Source organism: Tiliqua scincoides, chromosome 4 (genome assembly GCF_035046505.1).
Source record: "Tiliqua scincoides isolate rTilSci1 chromosome 4, rTilSci1.hap2, whole genome shotgun sequence".
NCBI lineage: Eukaryota > Metazoa > Chordata > Lepidosauria > Squamata > Scincidae > Tiliqua > Tiliqua scincoides.
The window spans coordinates 12,872,656-12,893,796 of NC_089824.1; positions in this window are offsets into that span (position 1 = coordinate 12,872,656).

Sequence of the window (21,141 nt, forward strand, 5' to 3'; positions counted from 1 at the left end):
TATCCAGAGGAGCAGAATGAGAGGCTTTGGAGGGCAAAGAGAATTTAAATCCCTTTACCCTTCCGTAAGCCTTTTGCACTGCAGTGGGTCTTCTCAGACCTGTGCCAGCTCTGTAGATGGAGCAAGTTCAAGGAGAGATGGGTGGGGAGGCTGCCAAAAGTGTGGATATGATCCAGTGCATGCCATCACTGCTGGTCCCATCCCTCCCACAGACTTTCTGCCCCTGTTCCTCCCCCCTCCCTTCCTAGTTATGTCCCCTCCCTGCCCCCACCACTGCTTTACTTGCTCCGTCAGGTCCAGGGAGATTCATGGACAGAAAATGCTGCTACCTCCTGCAGCAATACTCCCAAAATGGCAGCTGACCTGCCACTCTGTTGACAACCATTTTGCTACAGTGGAACTTCAGTTCCACTCCAATAATAGGAGTGATACTTCCTGTTTGTATAAGTGGGACTGGTGCGCGTACAGCTGGATGCAGACATGGGCTATATGCAGACATTAAGCTGACCAAGTGCAGCACTAAAGATCACAATCCCCTCTTTTATATAATTTGTAGTCTGCCTTTTTTCCTTCATGACCCTCAAAATTAAATCCATGGGGTTACATGGTGGCACTGACCAGACCTAGTCCACTTAGCTTCAGCAAGGTGGTTGTATCATGTGCCCCCAGACCATCCCTGGGATCAAATGCATTCATCATAGCATGGATCTAGGGCTCAAATCAGTATGAAGTAGGTGAGCATAGAACATCATGCACAGTGACAGTGCTGCCTGATCTGGGGATCAAAGGCTGTGCTAATTCTCCATTGCCAGCCTCATAAACACTTCTGGTAGACCGTCTTCATGAATAATACACTGAAAACCGTCTCAGTAAGACTGGCACTGCAATTTCTGGAAAGAGCAGTTTCCTAAATTGGCAACTCTCACTCCTCACGCACTTGGAGGTTATTCCATTGCCCTGCTTTCAGGAAGAAAGGCTTAATGCAGGCTCTGTGTCTGACTGAGCTCAAATGCACATGTTTATTACAGGGGAAGCTTTTAGTCTCAGGAGGAATTTTACAAGATTGAGCTGGAAGCTACTGTTATAAGTGTGAGACTGAAACCAAATGTTATCTAGGATTCTATAGCTTGCACTTATGCACCAGTCTCCATAAGGCACGAATGATTTCTCAAATTCATCTTCTGATGCCCATGCTATTTGTAACTTCCACTTCTACAGAGGATAAAAGATTTGTTATGACCTATAGGGCACAATCCTAATCAAATTTCTAGCACTGGCATAGCTGTGCCAGTGGGGCATGTGTTGCATCCTGCACTTGGGGGACAATCACGGAGGCCTCCTCAAGGTAAGGGGATGTTTGTTCCCTTACCTCAGACTTGCATTGCCTGTACCTCTGTGCTGAAAATTGGTTAGGATTGTGCCCATACAAACACATATTCACCAGCAGAGACTGGTACACCAACTGCTACACAGATAGCCTGATTTATTTATTTTTTTGCGGGGGGGGGGGGAGGTATATGTACTGTAATAACATGGCATGGCTACTTCAGTGTGCTGAACACAAGGCTGCCTTTGAAGACCTCTTGGAAACGTCAGTGGTTTCAGAATTCAGAAGTTGGTCTACTCTTAAGCACAGGTGATGTTCTACATCACACATCTCACCAGCTTAAAAACAGCTCTGTTGGCTTTTCCCAGTCATTCCAGATGCAGTTCAAAGGAATTGTGGGCAAAGGAATTGGGGGCAAAATGGAAATCTGGTGGAATGCAGAAAATCAGTGGGATACCGCAATCCCGGGCTATAAAATCTACAGGAGGGACGGGAGGGGGGCGTGTTGGAGGTGGGGTGGCCATTTACGTTAAGGAAGGGATAGAATCCAGCAAAGTAGAGATTGAAGGTGGGTCCGACTCCACCAGAGAATCTCTGTGGGTTAAATTACCAGACCTGAAGAGCGATGTAATACTGGGGGTGTACTGTTGTCCTCCAGACCAGAAACCGGAACGGGACCTTGAAATGAGGAAACAGATCAGGGAGGTGACAAGGAGGGACAGGGTTGTAACCATGGGGGACTTCCATTATCCTCATATGGTCAATTCGTGTTCTGGTCACGAAAAGGAGACCGGATTTCTTGATGTGCTAAATGACTGTGCCTTAGAGCAGCTAGTCATGGAGCCCACCAGAGGACAGGTGACTCGATTTAATATTGCGCGGTACTCAGGACCTGGTTAGAGATGTAAATGTTACTGATCCGTTGGAGAACAGTGATCATGCTGTGATCCATTTCGACATGCACGTTGAGGGAAGAATACAGGGCAAATCTCTCACAAAACCCTTGACTTCCGACGGGCGGACTTCCCTCAAATGAGGAGGCTGGTTAGAAGGAGCTTGAAAGGGAAGGTAAAAAGAGTCCAATCTGTCCAGAGTGCATGGAGGCTGCTTAAAACAACAATAATAGAGGCCCAGCGGAAATGTATACCGCAGAGGAAGAAGGGCTCCACTAAGTCCAGGAGGGTGTCCGCATGGCTAACCAGTCAAGTTAGAGAGGCTGTAAAGGGCAAGGAAGCTTCCTTCCATAAATGGAAGTCTTGCCCTAATGAAGAGAATAAAAAGGAACGTAAACTGTGGCAAAAGAAATGTAAGAAGGTGATATGGGAGGCCAAGAGAGACTATGAGGAATGCATGGGCAGCAACATTAAGGGGAATAATAAAAGCTTCTTCAAATATGTTAGAAGCAGGAAACCCGCCAGAGAAGCAGTTGGCCCTCTGGATGATCAGGGAGGGAAAGGGGAGATAAAAGGAGACTTAGAGATGGCAGAGAAATTAAATGAGTTCTTTGAGGAACTCAAAGAAATTAAATGAGTTCTTTGCGGAAGACAGAAATTAAATCTGTCTTCACAGCAGAAGACCTCAGACAAATACCGCTGCCCGAACGGCCCCTCCTGACCAAGGAATTAAGTCAGATAGAGGTTGAAAGCGAAGATGTTTCAGACCTCATTGATAAATTAAAGATCAATAAGTCACCAGGCCCTGATGGGATCCACCCAACAGTAATTAAAGAATTAAAGAATGAAGTTGCTGATCTCTTGACTAAAATATGCAACTTGTCCCTCAAAATGGCCACGGTGCCAGAAGATTGGAGGATAGCAAATGTCATGCCGATCTTTAAAAAGGGAAAGAGGGGGAACCCAGGAAACTATAGGTCGGTCAGCCTAGCATCTATACAGGGTAAGATGGTGGAATGCCTCATCAACGATAGAATCTCAAAACGCATAGATGAACAAGCCTTGCTGAGGGAGAATCCACATGGCTTCTGTAAGGGTAAGTCTTGCCTCACAAACTTTTTAGAATTCTTGGAAAAGGTCAAGAGGCATGTGGATGTGGGAGAACCCGTGGACATTATGTATTTGGACTTTCAGAAGGTGTTTGATGCGGTCCCTCATCAAAGGCTACTGAAAAAACTCCACAGTCAGGGAATTAGAGGGCAGGTCCTCTCCTGGACTGAGTCCTGGTTGAAGACCAGGAAACAGAGAGTGGGTGTCAATGGGCAATTTTCACAATGGAGAGAAGTGAAAAGTGGTGTGCCCCAAGGCTCTGTCCTGGGACCAGTGCTTTTCAACCTCTTCATAAATGACCTGGAGACAGGGGTGAGCAGTGAGGTGGCTAAGTTTGCAGACAACACCAAACTTTTCCGAGAGGTGAAGACCAGACATGATTGTGTGGAGCTCCAGAAGGATCTCTCCAAACTGGCAGAATGGGCAGCAAAATGGCAGATGCGTTTCAATGTAAGTAAGTGTAAAGTCATGCACATTGGGGCAAAAAATCAAAACTTTACATATAGGCTAATGGGTTTTGAGCTGTCTGTGACAGATCAGATGTTGGGGTGGTGGTGGACAGGTCGATGAAAATGTTGACCCAATGTGCGGCGGCAGTAAAGAAGGACAATTCTATGCTTAGGATCATTAGAAAAGGTATTGAGAACAGAACGGCTAATATTATAATGTTGTTGTACAAATCAATGGTAAGGCCACACCTGGAGTATTGTGTCCAGTTCTGGTCGCCACATCTCAAAAAGGACATAGTGGAAATGGAAAAGGTGCAAAAGAGAGCAACTAAGATGATTGCTGGGCTGGGGCACCTTCCTTATGAGGAAAGGCTACAGCGTTTGGGCCTCTTCAGCCTAGAAAAGAGACACCTGAGGGGGGCATGATTGAGACATACAAAATTATGCATGGGAAGGATAAAGTGGATAGAGAGATGCTCTTTACACTCTCACATAACACTAGAACCAGGGGACATCCACTAAAGTTGAGTGTTGGGAGAGTTAGAACAGACAAAAGAAAATATTTCTTTACTCAGCTTGTGGTCGGTCTGTGGAACTCCTTGCCGCAGGATGTGGTGATGGCATCTGACCTGGACACCTTTAAAAGGGGATTGGACAAGTTTCTGGAGGAAAAATCCATTACGGGTTACAAGCCATGATGTGTATGTGCAACTTCCTGATTTTAGGAATGGGCTATGTCAGAATGCCAGATGCAAGGGAGGGCACCAGGATGCAGGTCTCTTGTTATCAGGTGTGCTCCCTGGGGCATTTGTGGGCCGCTGTGAGATACAGGAAGCTGGACTAGATGGGCCTATGGCCTGATGCAGTGGGGCTGTTCTTATGTTCTTAAACTACAATTTCCAGGAGGCCTTGCAGGTCTCTTGTTATCTGGTGTGCTCCCTGGGGCATTTGGTGAGCCGCTGTGAGATACAGGAAGCTGGACTAGATGGGCCTATGGCCTGATCCAGTGGGGCTGTTGTTATGTTCTTATGAATTGTCTTAACCGATGGCACCCTTTATGGCTTGAAACAGCCTGCTTCAGCCCACACCCCTGAAATCCTCTGAAAAGACCCTAAGGTACCTGCTGGTTGATTCTGACCTTTTCGGTCATGGCATCCATCTTCAGAATTCACTTATTAGTTCATGCAGCTGATGCCTACCCTTAGGAGTCTTAGGTCGGCAATTAGTCATCAGGTCGGCTAATTTTTCAATGTTTTTCCTCTTAACAGCACACTGACCTCTATGGTCTTCTCTATGCTCTTGGCCTCTTGTGATGACATTTCCGTTTTACAAGAGATTCTTCAGGGTTCTGCTGCTCTATTTCTAGGTCAAGTGTATGTAGTAATGAATTATCTGTCCCCCTTCTTCTGCCAGCAGAAGAAGAGGGACAGGCAAGTTGTTACTACAGACAGTTGCCCCTAGAAATAGAGCCACAGAATCTGGATTTCCAGCTATTTTCAACTGCTGTGCTCCAAACTCCTGCAGCACAACTGTGGACTTTCATGATGCACCAATGTTCTGCAGTACGTTGGCTAAAAATCCCTGCATCAGGCTAAAATGGCTTTATTCGCCCAAGCTTTTAAAATTGATTATGGGCTACAAAGCAGTGGCTGTGCCAGGTTGCTTGGGGCCCTGGGACAAAATCCTATACTGGGTCCCCCACAGCAACCTATACCTACCCCCTGGTATGCACTGGGTGCTAGTGCTACTGAGGGTTCTATGGTTGATCTGGCTAGGTGAGGCCTCAGAGGAATGTGAACCCTTTGCCAATACCAACCTGGCCACACTCCGATGTCACCCTTTGGTTTCTCTGCTTTTCATCCTGGAATGTCTTATCTGCTGTTGTTTTCATGTTAGTTACTGCAGTCTCAGAATCGGTGGCGTCACTAGGATTCGCGTCACCCCATGCAGTGGGCAGGGCAACAGCCCAGGTAGTGGGCGTGGTGATGTACCATCGCCCCGCCCCCACTGGTTTTTTGGCTGTACCTTTTGTTATAACATAGATATTTCAATGTGGTTTGTCATTTCATTCTGCATGAAATTACGCATTGATTGATATATAACATGATGGGATTATTCCTCCAAATTCTGATTTTAGTGATTTTGAAAACTTGTAGAGTCAGTCTCTCTCTCTCTCTCTCTCACACACACCCTCCCTGCGTCAACTTACTAACACCTTATTGCAGCAGTTCTCCAACTTTTAGCACTGGGACCCACTTTTTAGAGTGACAATATGTCCAGGATCCATTGGAAGTGATGTCATGGCCAGAAGTGACATCATCAAGCAAATTAAAATAATTATAAATAATTAAATTAAAATAAGATAATTAAATAAGGGGGAGCCAGTCCTGTTCCACCAAGTGAATTTACTCTGAAGTAAGTCCCATAGTGGTCAATGGAGCTTACTCTCAGGCAAGTGTGGGTAGGATTGTAGCCTGTGAGCTCAAGCCTATGCATGTCTACTCAGAAGTAAGTCCCATAGTGGTCATGGGGCTTACTCTCAGGCAAGTGTGGGTAGGATTGCAGCCTGTGAGCTCAAGCCTATGCATGTCTAACTCAGAAGTAAGTCCCATAGTGGTCAATGGAGCTTACTCTGTAGTCTGCCTGCAATATATTGGCAACCTTCAGTCTCGAAAGACTATGGTATCGCGCTCTGAAAGGTGGTTCTGGCACAGCGTCTAGTGTGGCTGAAAAGGCCAATCCGGGAGTGACAATCCCTTCCACACCGGGAGCAAGTGCAGTCTGTCCCTGGTCTGTCTCCCTGGCTATGGGCCTTCCTTCTTTGCCTCTTAGCCTCAGACTGTTGGCAAAGTGTCTCTTCAAACTGGGAAAGGCCATGCTGCACAGCCTGCCTCCAAGCGGGCCGCTCAGAGGCCAGGGTTTCCCACTTGTTGAGGTCCATCCCTAAGGCCTTCAGATCCCTCTTGCAGATGTCCTTGTATCGCAGCTGTGGTCTACCTGTAGGGCGCTTTCCTTGCACAAGTTCTCCATAGAGGAGATCCTTTGGGATCCGGCCATCATCCATTCTCACGACATGACCAAGCCAACGCAGGCGTCTCTGTTTCAGCAGTGAATACATGCTAGGGATTCCAGCACGTTCCAGGACTGTGTTGTTTGGAACTTTGTCCTGCCAGGTGATGCCGAGGATGCGTCGGAGGCAGCGCATGTGGAAAGCGCTCAGTTTCCTCTCCTGTTGTGAGCGGAGAGTCCATGACTCGCTGCAGTACAGAAGTGTACTCAGGACGCAAGCTCTGTAGACCTGGATCTTGGTATGTTCCGTCAGCTTCTTGTTGGACCAGACTCTCTTTGTGAGTCTGGAAAACGTGGTAGCTGCTTTACCGATGCGCTTGTTTAGCTCGGTATCGAGAGAATGAGTGTCGGAGATCGTTGAGCCAAGGTACACAAAGTCATGGACAACCTCCAGTTCATGCTCAGAGATTGTAATGCAGGGAGGTGAGTCCACATCCTGAACCATGACCTGTGTTTTCTTCAGGCTGATTGTCAGTCCAAAATCTTGGCAGGCCTTGCTAAAACGATCCATGAGCTGCTGGAGATCTTTGGCAGAGTGGGTAGTGACAGCTGCATCGTCGGCAAAGAGGAAGTCACGCAGACATTTCAGCTGGACATTCCAGCCTGCAATAACAACTCCCCAAAAGGAATCAGGGAGATTTCCAGCCCTCCCCAGTGCCCAGTTTAAAGTTCTTCTATTTCCAGATAAAGACCCTCCTGGCTTTGCAAATGCTAAATAGAAAACTTTCCCCTTACCATTCAAGCCTCTTTTTTGTTCTTTTTTTTGGGAAGGCTGCCTTCTGGAGCAGCTCCATTGGATCCTTCTGGTGTCCTCACATTCCCCTTTGACCTGGCCTGACCACCAACACATCTGCCTACTCATGAGTAAGTACATCTGCCTACTCATGAGTAAACGCGCAGTGAGGCTCCTTTGCTTTCCATAGGGTTAATAGACCCGCAGCTAGGAGGGGGGACCTCCTTCTCCATGTTTTTGGGGGCTGGATTCATTGGATCAGGACCATTCTGGTGTCCTTGGAGTCCTCTCAGCCTGCCTTGACGAAGGAAAGTCCGCCTACTTGCGAGTAAACGCAGCCACGTGGCTTCATTTCGGGCTCAGACTAGCAGCTGGGAGGGGGGAGCTTTTTTGGGGCTGTATTCATTGGATCGGGATCATTGTGGTGTCATTGGATTCCTCTCAGCCTGCCCTTTCCAACGGACTAGCAGTAATCAGGATGTATTGCAGTTTATTGTTTTGTGTTGATTGTAATACTCCTGTTTTTACACCGGGGATCACTGAGCAAGTGTTTTTGCTCCCCCACCCCTCACTACACAGTGCTGGAGGCTTTTGTTCATGTAAGTTGTAAACAGTAACTCTGCAATAGCTAGCCCTGCACTGGTTTACGAAGCAGCGTGTGCTAATAAACTCTCCATAAATGTTCCCTCTTTTTTTTCTTTTTTTAACTTAGAGGAGTTTAATCAAACGTTTAATCTCACATTGGATCTTGTTGTACTTACTATAGAATAGTGCCTGCAACTCAACGATCAGCAGCACTTACCAGGCTAAATAGCTGCGGGGAGATGGAATGGAAGCAAGCAGCTCGCAACAACAGTTACAATGCAATATAATAAAAAAAAAAAAATAACACTGAGACCACAGCAGCTATCAAAATCCCAACAGCACTTGAGCATCTAAAAATTCTAAACAAACTCACGGGTTGTTGGAAGAGAAATGTTTTAGGGTCCAATCCTATCAAATCTTCCAGTGCCAGTGCAGCTGTGCCAAGAGGGTGTGCGCTGCATCCTGTGGTGGTAGGGCAGTCACAGAGGCCTCTTCAGGTATGGAAAGATTTGTTCCCTTACGTCAAGGCTGCACTGCAGCTGCATCGGTGCTGGAAAGTTGGATAGGATTGGACCTTTAACCACCCGTTGATATGGCAGTAACTAGAGACCTTCTAAGGAAGGCAGTTCCACAATCTGCCATGGCAGAAAATGTCCTATCCCACATCCCAGCCACATGGGAATGGGACACAGAGCAAGACCTGCAGTCAATGGTGTAGCTAGAGGGGGTGCAAAGCACTAGGTTCTGCAGGGAGCCTCACCACGGTGTGCAGGTGGCCCCTCCCCCTCCCCTTCTGAGCCATTCCGGGCAGGGGAATTCCCTCTGCCCAGAATGGCTCAGAAGGGGAGGAGCCACAGTGAAGCTACCTGCAAAACTTAGAGCTTTGCACATCCTCTAGCTGCACCACTGCCTGCAGTAGGTTTTTGCCCAGCACGCTTGCATATATGTATGTGGTACTGGATACATACAAAGATCATGTGATTCCAGCCAGGCTTGAATTACCCTGAAGCAGGCCAATGCAAAGGATGCTTTAGGTCCACAACTTTCTAGTGGAAGGCAAACTTGGAAGCAACCCCCTCTCCTGGCTTGGAGAACCTCTAGTAAAACTCCACCAGCGATTGCACCTTACCCTGTCAACTTGTTCAGACCTGCAAATGATGTCTGCAAACAATGTCCTGTGATGAACAGTACCATCCGGGTCATGAGAGGGAGTCCCAGTGGCCTCTGGCTGACCTCACTAACCTTATTGACAACCCAACCAGAGCCTTGTGCTAACTGAGATGCGTGTCCCAAAAAGTATCCAGTCACACCCTTCCCAAGGAAAGGAAATGGCACATGGGAAATCACCATATCCGCCTACACTTGGTGCATCTGAGATTTGACCCGTGGGTGCGGCATCACAGTCACCCTATCATCAAGCCACCCCCAGAAACTCTGTGTTCGTTCAAGCACCTAGAAAGGTAATCATCCTTTTCCCTTCTCTCTTGCTTTCCCTTTTCTTTTCTTCTTCCCTGCATTTCCTTCTTCAGACAAGCAGCAAATCAGTGCCCACTGAGCAGCTTTGCAAAACCTCCTCTTGCAACTCACTAGAAAGTGCCTCAATTTCCTTGCCTCACTTCCTGTTTCCATCATTTTCCCCACCTGTGCACTCCCTGAAATTTCCGCAGGATCTCACCTATCTAGCCCAGTTCCTTCTGCATTGCTTCACCTCCAGGTCAACCCAGCAGATACAAGAGAGGTATTCTTGGTGGCTCAGTACCTCCAAACTGTTTGCATCCCATTGGTGAGATGCTCTAGAATGTTTCCATTTTGTTTGTCTATCTTCTGCAAACCTCTGTCAAGGATTGTGTGCCACCTCTGCATACCTTATGGGTGTATGCTACGAATTTTACTCTATCACCAGGAATTTATGGGAGTCTTTGCTCCAGACTCTCTTTGATAGAAACCTCTTACTGTGCAGTCCTATAAATGTCAGTCTGAAGCCCATTCACAGTGGCTAAATCATGGCTCTGCTCACTGTGCCAGACTTTTCATGGAGGCTTACCTCCAGGCAAAGTGCTTGCTGCAGGTCACCCACTCTCTGCATTCTGTGTCAATACTTTTTTTTTTGGCCACTTCTGAACTTTCTATCAATTGATTTAACTGAGTGATCCCCAAATTCTGGTACTATGAGCAACAGAGAAACATTTTTCTTCTCCCCGTCTCCACACTGTTTTAAAATCTTTAAACCACAAGGCTGTCTCTTAGCCAAAGATGCTATTGAGGAGGTGGTATGACTGGGATCTCTGTCTTTGTTCTTTAAAATGTAAATAGCATCAGAGTGAGGACCTAATCTGGAAATAACCACAGTGAGGTGGTTTTCGCCTTGTGCCTCCTGCGTGGTCCTGACTCTAACAGGTCCCTTGCTTCTGCTGACCCTCCATTCCAGAATGCAGTTTGCCCCCCTTTTCCCCCTTCCCCATAGTACTTTTTTGAAGTGCAGCCACTACTTTTAACTTAGGAAGAGGGAAGGTTTCAGCTCCTTCCATCAATGACGCAATGAACTGATCGTATTGGAAAGATGATTTCATGTCTCCTACTTCTAGGATGTTATGGGACATAGTGAAATTATGAGAGGGTGCCACCTCCATATGTTGGCACGGGAGCAATTTCCTCATGCCACAGCAATTTTAAGCATTACCTTTCACTGGCCACAAACTGTTTGACACATCTGAGTATTTTGGATTTGTGAAATGACTCCTCAGCACCACAATGGCTGAGGCCTGGCCCCAGTTACTACTAGTTAGGGCAGGGGTGCCCAAACCTCAGCCCTGGGGCCACTTGCGGCCCTTGAGGCCTCTCAATGCGGCCTTCAGGGAGCCCCCAGTCTCCAATGAACCTCTGGCCCTCTGGATATTTGTTGGAGCCCACACTGGCCTGACGCAACTGCTCTCAGCGTGAGGGCGACAGTTTGACCTCTTGTGTGAGCTGTGGGATGAGGGCTCCCTCCACTGCTTGTTGTTTTATGTCCATGATGCCGTAGCAGCAGCAAAGGAAAGGCCAGCCTTGCTTTGTGCAAGGCCTTGAGCTATTGCAAGACCTTCATTCATTCATACAAGTTCATCTTTAATATATCCATTTATGTAAACTTATGTAAATTTATTCAAATTTTAAATGTAAATCAATTCTTTTTTTCCCCTGGCCCCCAACACAGTGTCACAGAGACGATGTGGCCCTCCTGCCAAAAACTTTGGACACCCCTGAGTTAGGGTCTCATACCCTGAACATTTGAGAAGAAAGTTTTGCAAGGAGGAAAAAGTCTCATAAAAAAAAAAGAGTTCCAAGAGCATTCAAGATTTCTCCTCATTTTCACTGGGAACAGGAATTACAAGGGCATTATGAGTTAAAAGATGTCAAAAGAAGTACCATGCGAGCATCGAACATTAAGAATACATTTGTATCGGCTGTACTCAGCCTGGGTCAAGGTGACCTGAGCAGAGGCTGTCAAATCTGTAAGTTAGAAATCCTCAAAAGAATAAAAATGAACCAAAAATAAAGGCGTTTTGTAATGAAGAGGAAAGAGTTTGCCACACTTGTGCGTCCCATGCTGAAGGCACATTGAGGCTGTTCTGAGTGCTGGGCCTGGAGAAAAATCTGTTGTCATAGAGATGCTACTGGAAACAGCCTCTTGTGCGCTTCAGCCCTAACTTGGCGCAAGCTCCGAGATATACCCCTTGTCATTTATGTGGAAGGATTGGCAGTCATATTTTTTAACACCATTTCCAAATTATTCAGGGCCTAATTAACAGAGCGCTGCCAGCTATTGGTGTCCGCTTGTCAGCAAAACAACCTGAGGGACTTCTGCTTAGAGGGTTGCGTTCACAGGCACTGGGGCAACCCTTCCCTGCTTGGAAGAACTATATCAATGGGGGGGGGCAGCACACTAAGTATTGCAAGCACCACTTTGTAGTGGCCCCTCCCCCTCCAAGTGGCCCCTCCCACTGCCATTGGAGCCATTCTGGGCAGCTACTGCAACATTCTGGGCAGGAGGTCTGGTCTAGAGGGTAGAGCCTCCATTTGCCTGAAGATTAACATCCACAAGGTCGCCAGTTCGAGGCCACCGGCACCGTGCGACCTTGAAGCAGCTGGCAAGCTGCAGCTGAGCTGTTCCATCTGCTCGGAGCGTGGGAGGATGGAGGTCAGAATGTTAAACCAGATCGGAGTGTAACATCTTGAATATGTAGTGGTTCTTGAAAGAGAGAACCTTCTTTCAATTTGTAAAAATCCCTGCGTGGATTTAATAAGCCTGCCTGTGTAAACCGCCTTGAATAAAGTCTTGAATAAAGACCAAGAAAGGCGGTATATAAATACTGTGTATTATTATTATTATTATTATGTTGCCATCACTGCCCAAAATGAATCTGATGGTGCATGGAAGGAGCCACTTACGCAGCGCATTGCGGTACCTGCAATACTTAGCATGCCCCCGATAGCTACGCTACTGCTGCCTGGAATATAGCCTTTTTTCATGTAAAGAGTACACCTGGGCCCTGAAGACCATCCTATCATGATTCTGTCCTGTATTGAAAGCAAAAAGGAAGGGGATGCACATGAGGGTGAGGACTGAGGAGTAATTCAAATAATTCACAAAAGAGGTGGGTTTGAACATGAGCAATGTGGCACCACACAGGCATTCTGGGGGAAGGTTCCAAGCCAAAGAAACAGCAAAGAAGAAAGAATGGAACCATTTAAAGGCAATACTTTGGGGTACTAAGAGCCCACTAGTCCATAGCACGCTGTGTGTGTGTGTGTGTGTGTGTGTGTGTGTGAGTGTGTGAGAGAGAGAGAGAGAGAGAAGATGGCCCAGGAAAGGTAAGTTTTTTTTGCTTATCTCCAGTGGATCTCCTCAGGTCCAAAACCCTTCAAAACAAGTCAAAAATTCTTTACTTCCGACGAGCGGACTTCCCTCAAATGAGGAGGCTGGTTAGAAGGAGGTTGAAAGGGAAGGTAAAAAGAGTCCAGTCTCTACAGAGAGCATGGAGGTTGCTCAAATCAACAGTAATAGAGGCCCAGCGGAAGTGTATACCACAAAGGAAGAAGGGCTCGACTAAGTCCAGGAGGGTGTCCGCATGGCTAACCAACCAAGTTTGAGAGGCCGTAAAGGGCAAGGAAGCTTCCTTCCGTAAATGGAAGTCTTGCCCTAATGAGGAGAATAAAAAGGAACATAAACTGTGGCAAAAGAAATGTAAGAAGGTGGTACAGGAGGCCAAGAGAAACTATGAGGAACATATGGCCATCAGCATTAAGGGGAATAATAAAAGCTTCTTCAAATATGTTAGAAGCAGGAAACTCGCCAGAGAAGCGGTTGGCCCTCTGGATGGTTAGGGAGGGAAAGTGGAAAGAAAAGGAGACTTAGAGATGGCAGAGAAATTGAATGAGTTCTTTGCATCTGTCTTCACAGCAGAAGACCTCGGGCAGATACCACTGCACGAACGGCCCTTCCTGATCAAGGAATTAAGTCAGATAGAGGTTGAAAAAGATGTTTCAGACCTCATTGATAAATTAAAGATCAATAAGTCACCGGGCCCTGATGGCATCCACCCAAGGAATTGAAGAATGAAGTTGCTGATCGCTTGACTAAAATATGCAATCAAAACAGCCGCAGTGCCAGAGGATTGGAGGATAGCAAATGTCACGCCGATCTTTAAAAAGGGAAAGAGGGGGGACCCGGGAAACTATAGGCCGGTCAGCCTAACACCTATACGTAAGATGGTGGTAAGATGGTGGAATGCCTCATCAAAGATAGAATCTCAAAACACATGGACGAACAAGCCTTGCTGAAGGAGAATCAGCATGGTTTCTGTAAGGGTAAGTCTTGCCTCACAAACCTTTTAGAATTTTTTGAAAAAGTCAACAGGCATGTGAATGTGGGAGAACCTGTGGACATTATATATCTGGACTTTCAGAAGGCGTTCGACATGGTCCCTCACCAAAGGCTACTGAAAAAACTCCACAGTCAGGGAATTAGAGGGTAGGTCCTCTACTGGATTGAGACCTGGTTGAAGACCAGGAAACAGAGAGTGGGTGTCAATGGGCAATATTCACAATGGAGAGAGGTGAAAAGCGGTGTGCTCCAAGGATCTGTCCTGGGACCAGTGCTCTTCAACCTCTTCATAAATGACCTGGAGACAGGGTTGGCAGTGAGGTGGTTAAGTTTGCAGATGACACCAAACTTTCCGAGTGGTGAAGACCAGAAATGATTGTGAGGAGCTCCAGAAGGATCTCTCCAGGCTGGCAGAATGGGCCATGGAAAAAACAGTGGGGCTGTTCTTATGTTCTTACGTTCTTGTGTCTGTTCACAATAAGCCACCAGTGGATCTTCTCAGACCTATAGCAGCATAAGTCCATGGAGGTTTAGGGGTGTTTTCATGCAGGGAAAGGGGGATAGGAGCTTGGTGTTCACTGCTGTTTAACATCTGAACAGATAATTTGACACTGAAAGACCATCTTGCCTTCTCCCTGATTCAGGGTACCAATGAAGTACCACAAGCTGTAGTACAGGTTGGAGCTCCTTATGCGCTGATTCTGGACCCGTGGATTTGACCCACAACAGGTCTCGACCAGGAGGCTGACCTGAACCTCCAGGATGCAACCACAAGAGTCTTCCGGTCATACCGGGGAGACGGTCTGAGAGTCCTCAGTCCTCAGATCACCACCCTGGAGCAGATGCCTCTCTCGACCACGGATTCAATTATCCGCAGTTTTCAGCATCTGCTTGGATTCCGCGAATGGAACCCCTGTGGATGCTAAGGTCGGTTCATAATGCCATGCAATTCTTCTTCAACATTATACGTCTCCAGCATTTTCTTATATAAGATGACTTGGCCTGAATAAGTAAACACATCCTGAGTAAGACTGTTGTTATATTTATACACCACAACATGTGCTGTACTGTATGTTCTCAACCATATTTGTGTACGAAATCTCAATTCTAAATATAGGCTAAAGATGTTTTTTTTTTTGGTTGGTTTAAAGGAAAAAATACAGCCAAAAGCAGAGGGGATATGACATAAGCATATAAATGTCATGAATATAAAGGAAGTCATCGCCAGTCACCATTCCCTCCCCATCCCAGGGAACAAATAAGAAGCAGTAACATTCATTTCACGTCTGGGACAGAACGATAGACTGAGTTGGGCGCCATAAATCAATCCTTTTTTATCATCCCATAAATCCTGGCACGGTCCAAACCACGCATCCATATCTGTATTTTGTTGTGTATCAGGAAAAGGGCTGAAGGGCCAGGTGACAGGATGCCGGGAAGTTAGAAAATAGCTTTGTTGCTTGAAGAAAGAAAAAGTGTCATTAACAAAAAGAATGGGCTCCAGAAAGGAAATTCACTCTTACCCTTCCCTCTCAAAAAGACACTCACTCCTCCGCCCCAGTGTAAATTCACATCTTTCCGAAGGTCCTTTGATGAACAAGAAATTATGATGTGATCCTAAACTAAACAGTGCTGAATAGGATAATCTCTTCTTTTGTAAGAAAAAATTAAAAAAAACAACCCTGCAGGTATATGTTCTGATCAGACGTTACTATATATTTTTCCTTTCTCCCCAATTAAGGATATTTGCTTTTATTCATTCCCCAATCTTCTTCATTTAGTCTCCTATCATCATCTATATCTGCTTAGTTCTTAGCAGGGCCAGTGTAGCAGCTAGCTATTGTTTTTACACAGTCCTGCATTTTTCTAAGTTATATGTTGGCACATTCCAGCAAATTTAATAAACAGGAGGGGTGATGTGAATGAGCCATTAAATGATTTGATTTTGACAGCTTTGTGAACTTATTTTGTTGAAAAGCAGTATATAATTATCATTATAATAAGTGGAAGGAGTATTCAAGCAAACCATTCAGGGCAAGACTTGGGACATAGTAAAGCACTTTTGAATTTGTATTGATTTATTTGGGAAAGAGAAAACCTCTTCTGATATTTAAAATGTGAGTACTCAGTTGTGGTGGAGTACATCACAACTGCTGTCCTCGATCTCCATATGCTTTCTGAACCGTGAGTATAACACTGGGCCTCTCTGTGTTCAGGGGTGCAGCAAAAAGCAGAATACCTGGTGTTTATTTAATGTATTAAAAATTATACCACTTTTTTCTTATTAAAATAACTCAATATGACTAACACAAAAAATATAAAGCAGACAGCATAAGTACATCAAAATAAAATCTTTATTTTATCTATAGTAACGATAGTAACTGTAATTAAAGAGCAGGCATCAAGAGTGGGGGGGGGGTGTCTAAAGATATACCTGCTTGGCCCACTTGCTCTTCACAGGAGCCAGATCTTAGCTTGACATCTAAACAAGTTCTGATTAGAAGTTGGATGGCCTTCCTAGCGGAGTGCATTCCAGTGTTGGCCACCACTGCTGAAAAATGCTCTGCTCCTTGTACGCCCCTGCCAGAGCAGGTCTTCTGATGTTGAACAGGGTGCACAATAAGGAACATATGACAGAAGATGTCAATGCATGGCAGACAAGAAAGAGTGAGCATGACCTCAATCCATGTCTGTACAGTGTACCCATTTAAAACTCTGAAAAAGGATAATCTTTGGATTTGATGGGACCTGCAAGTGCTTCACTTTGGCTGAATGATGCCTTATGCATATTCCAAATCACTTTTAAGATACCTTTGTGGTTTTTTGTTCTATCTATGTGAATCACTGCCTTAAATTGTTTTCTGATAGTTCTTGTGCATGGGAATTAATGCAAAGGTAGCAATAATGAATTTCCCATAGCTTGCAAAATATGCGGTTCTATTTTGACTTTCTGAAATGACATTTGCAATCATCCAGCCGACTCTTGGATAGAGGTGTTTTATAAAAACAGGATATAAACTGATGGACAGCCCAGTCCTGAGCTCCCGGCATCCAGGGCTGCAGCGGCACTGAAAACGGCAGCCGCGACATCCTGTGTACCACTCAGGCAATGCCAGCGGCTCCTTGGGAGAAAGTGATTTTCATTCCCTTCCCCGGGTAAGCTGAGTAGCCCCGCAATGGCGCTACTGCCGACGGCTCCTCTGGAGAAGGGAACTTTCATCCCCTTCCCCCGGGTAAGCCAAGTAGCCTCGCAATGGGGCTACTTGATTCCATGCCAACCCTTGGGTTGGTGCAGAATTTTGAACCTCTATGTTCAGAATGTAAGTTCAGGATTAAGTGGAACAATCTGCTGTTGATGCAACCCACATCAAGGATGGAATAGCCATTGCCCAGTCTCTCCTGTCTCATAACTTTCAGCTCCTGATTGATGTCTTGAAAGTCTCTGACAAGTAAAAGAGTTTAGGTAGTGTGGGTAGGGGAAAATAAATGCATTGTAGAATTGCCGGAGAACATCAAGTGTACTCAGCCAATTAATTCCTATGTGAATTGAATCGCTTCCTCATACTTTCTGAAGACAGCACGCAAGAGCAATCTCGAGATCCCATCCGGCAATTGGGATAGTTGTCTAGTTAATCATTTACTCTTGCAAATTGGCAATTGTGCCACATGAAAGTTATTTTAAAACCCTTGAGTTTCTCCGTGGATTTCAAGATATAGGCACTTGTGTGATCTTGAGCATATGCACACCTATTAAATATTATGCCACTAAATTAATTTTAACGGATTCTTCAGAGAGAGAACCAAGCAAAACAAAATAAAGAACCAGTCAGCTGGCTTCCAAGAGAGAGGTATAACATCACACACATTAACAAACTCCCCCCCCCCAACCCAGGAATTAAAAGTGTGATGGATCAAGGGGGGCAGGAAACATCCTCTACTTATGAGATAAGTTCAGATTAATTCCTGGATTTCCCCTTTTACAATTAATATAAGCCCTTGCTAGATCTCCATCTATGACATTCAAGATGCAGCAAAATTGATATTTCCCCCTTGTTTTGATTTGAAGGCAGTGGTTTTCAAATGTGATGGGGAACGCTGGGGACCTGGACAGTTTATCAGGGCTCCTCAATGAAAAATGCTAACAGTGTGCAAATTTCCCTGGAAGACAACCTAGCCATTGCTACTGATCTTCCCCTGCAATGTGAGGCTGCCCGTCGCTGCTTGGAATGGCTCCGGTGGTGCACGATAGGGATTGCTTACCCAGTACATTGCTGTGCTTACCATACTGCCCCCCCCTCTGGCTACACTACTGTATGTGCCTTTTAGGAGGATATGGAATGGGATTAGGCATCTTATCTGTATTCATTCCTTACATTACAAATAGTGTGGTTTTCCCTGTTGCGCTGCTTTTGATTACCAGCCCTGTCTGTTGCTGTCATTTGAGTAACTTTCCCTGCTTTGATTTTAATCACATCTGTCTGATTGACTCAAGGCACTGTTTCATTAAGCTTCACTTTGCTGCCTTTACTCATAAATGTGCCATATGTGTGTATACCTTGTCTCGCCAGCCTGCTATTTTTGTCTTCCAATTACCATCCATTTTCCTCCAAAACATTCTTTTTCCTCTTGCATCCTATCTACACTCTGGGCTGCCTGCATTTAAGTCCCCGTGGCTGAAGACAGCATCTCAGCCACTTCAGGTTAACAAACTTAGGGTGCAATCCTAACCCCTTACGTCAGTGCTTTCCAGCGCTGGCATAGCAGTGCCGATGGGACATGTGCTGCATCCTGCAGTTGTGTGTCACTCACAGAGGCCTTCTCAACGTAAGGGAATGTTTGTTCCCTTACCTCAAAGCTGCATTGCTTTATGTCAGTCCTTGAAAGCACTGACATTTCCCCTCCCCCACTGATGCAGAAACATCAAAATGGTTACTACTGCATAAGAACATAAGAACAGCCCCACTGGATCAGGCCATAGGCCCATCTAGTCCAGCTTCCTGTATGTCACAGCAGCCCACCAGATAACAGGGAGCACACCAGATAAAAAGAGACCTACATCCTGGTGCCCTCCCTTGCATCTGGCATTCTGACATAGCCCATTTCTAAAATCAGGAGGTTGCACATACACATCATGGCTTGTAAACCGTAATGAATTTTTCCTCCAGAAACTCATCCAATCCCCTTTTAAAGGTTTCCAGGCCAGATGCCATCACCACAACCTGTGGCAAGGAGTTCCACATACCAGCCACACGCTGAGTAAAGAAATATTTTCTTTTGTCTGTCCTAACTCTCCCAACACTCAATTTTAGTGGCTGTCCCCTGGTTCTAGTGTTATGTGAGAGTGTAAAGTGCATCTCTCTATCCACTTTATCCTTCCCATGCATAATTTTGTATGTCTCAATTACGTTCCTCCTCAGGCGTCTCCTTTCTAGACTGAAGAGGCCCAAACACCGTAGCCTTTCCTCATAAGGAAGGTGCCCCAGCCCTGTAATCATCTTAGTCGCTCTCTTTTGCACCTTTTCCATTTCCATTATATTCTTTTTGAGATGTGGCGACCAGAACTGGACACAATACTCCAGGTGTGACCTTACCATAGATTTGTACAACGGCATTATAATTTTAGCTGTTTTGTTCTCAATACCCTTCCTAATGATCCCAAGCATAGAATTGGCCTTCTTCATTGCCGCCACACATTGGGTCAACACTTTCATCGACCTGTCCACCACCACCCCAAGATCTCTCTCCTGATCTGTCACAGACAGCTCAGAACCCATTTGCCTATATGTGAAGTTTTGATTTTTTGCCCCAATGTGCTTGACTTTATACTTACTTACATTGAAGCACGTCTACTATTTTGCTGCCAATCTGGAGAGATCCTTCTGGAGCTCCTCACAATCACTTCTGGTCTTCACCACTCGGAAAAGTTGGTGTCGTCTGCAAACTTCGCCACCTCACTGCTCACCCCTGTCTCCAAGTCATTTATGAAGAGGTTGAAGAGGACAGGACAGATCCTTGGGGCACACCGCTTTTCACCTCTCTCCATTGTGAAAATTGCCCATTGATACCCACTCTCTGTTTCCTGGTCTTCAACCAGGTCTCAGTCCAGGAGAGGACCTGTCCTCTAATTCCCTGACTGTGGAGTCTTTCAGTAGCCTTTGATGAGGGACCGTGTCAAACGCCTTCTGAAAGTCCAGATATATAATGTCCACGGGTTCTCACGCATTCACATGCCTGTTGTATACCTGTTGATGTAACCTACATCCTGGGGTCAACTGCAGAGGGCTCCTTCTCCCTTAGCTTGGGGTATACCTCTGGAGTGCAGGGGAGGTCTACTCAGACCTACACTAACAAATTCACTGCTGGAGGTCCACATGGACCTACAGCTTACAGGGTCTAGGATTTGGTGGCCACCACCAGGGCCTCTGGGAGGAATTTTATCAGGGGGTACAAGGTTTCTTTTGGGCCCCTTTGCAAAGAGGGAGGGGTGAAACAAGGCAGGGGTGGGTGGTGACGGGCAAGCAGAATAGGGGCAGGGAGGGGCGAAACAGGGTAGAGGGAGGGTAGAGACAACTGGTAAAGTCTTTGGAGCTCAGGTCTACCAATCCACGTGGCATCAGTAGTGTCCCCAGCATTCCGTCCAGGCAACGTCCAAATAGATTGGAAAACATAAGATCCCAGGAAATTTCTGGGCCCCCTCCTTTGGCTTCAGGGCCCCCCTTTTGACCCTGAGCCTGGGTACAAATTACCCCCTTTACCCCCCTCTCCTAGACCCTGGCCGCCACTGCCTCTAAAACTGCCCCTGGATGTGACCCACTCATCCCCTTACCCTGTTCCCACCCCCTGTTCTGCTGTCCTCTGCCCTCCTCCCACCCTGTCCCACCTCCCCCACTATCCAGCTTTACAGCTTTATGGCTGTGAACTCTCCTGATCATCCCTGCTAAAAGGCATTATATTAAACAAAGAAAGAGATTCCTGAACTAGATGTGGGAGACAGCAAGATATGTGTCAATTTCATTGCTGCTCTTCTTTAAACACTCTCTAATTAGAGTTGAAGAGGCATCACCTAAATGGCACATTTTGAGATTATGACATCAAGATGCTGTAATTTTCAT